Here is a 1364-nt window from a genome sequence, read left to right on the forward strand (position 1 = left end):
TGTAGTATTACGATATAACGTATAACGTAATGAAGCATTAGGTTATAACGTATAACGTTAAGTACTATTGTGTTATAACGTATAACGTTATGTACTATTAGGTTATAACGTATAATGTTATGTACTATTGTGTTATAACGTATAACGTTATGTAGTATTACGATATAACGTATAACGTTATGTTGCATTAGGTTATAACTTATAACGTTATGTACTATTATGTTATAACGCATAACGTTATGTACTATTGCGTTATAGCGTATAACGTTATGTAGTATAACGATAAAACGTATGACGCTATGTAGTATAACGATATAACGTTTAACGTTATGTAGAATAACGATATAACGTACAACGTTATGTAGTATAACGATATAACGTATAACGTAATGTAGCATTATGTTATAACGTATAACGTTATGTACTATTGTGTTATAACGTATAACGTTATGTACTATTGTGTTATAACGTATAACGTTATGTGGTATTACGATATAACGTATAACGTTATGTAGCATTAGGTTATAACGTATAACGTTATGTACTATTGTGTTATAACGTAAAACGTTATGTACTATTACGTTATAGCGTATAACGTTATGTAGTATAACGATAAAACAAATGACGCTATGTAGTATAAGGATATAACGTATAACGTTATGTAGTATTACGATATAACGTACAACGCTATGTAGCATTAAGTTATAACGTATAACGTTATGTACTGTTATGTTATAACGTATAACGTTATGTACTATTACGTTATAGCGTATAAAGTTATGTAGTATAACGACAAAACGTATAACGTTATATAGTATATCGATATAACGTATAACGTTATGTATTATTACTATATAACGTATAACGTTATGTAGCATTAGGTTATAACGTATAACGTTATGTACTATTGTGTTATAACGTATAACGTTATGTAGTATCACGATATAACGTATAATGTAATATAGTATAACGATATAACGTACAACGTTATTTAGTATTACGATATAACGTATAACGTAATGTAGTATTACGATATAACGTATAACGTTATGTAGCATTAGGTTATAACGTATAACGTTTTGTACTATTATGTTATAACGTATAACGTTATGTGCTATTACGTTATAACGTATAACGTTATGAAGTATCACGATATAACGTATAACGTTATATAGTATTACGATGTAACGTATAACGTTTTGTAGCATTAGGTTATAATGTATAATGTTATGTACTATTGTGTTATAACGTATAACGTTATTTAGTATTACGATATAACGTATAACGTTATGTAGCATTAGGTTATAACGTATAACGTTATGTACTATTATGTTATAACGTAAAACGTTATGTACTATTACGTT

Source organism: Bombus pyrosoma, unplaced genomic scaffold (genome assembly GCF_014825855.1).
Source record: "Bombus pyrosoma isolate SC7728 unplaced genomic scaffold, ASM1482585v1 HiC_scaffold_4719, whole genome shotgun sequence".
Lineage (NCBI taxonomy): Eukaryota > Metazoa > Arthropoda > Insecta > Hymenoptera > Apidae > Bombus > Bombus pyrosoma.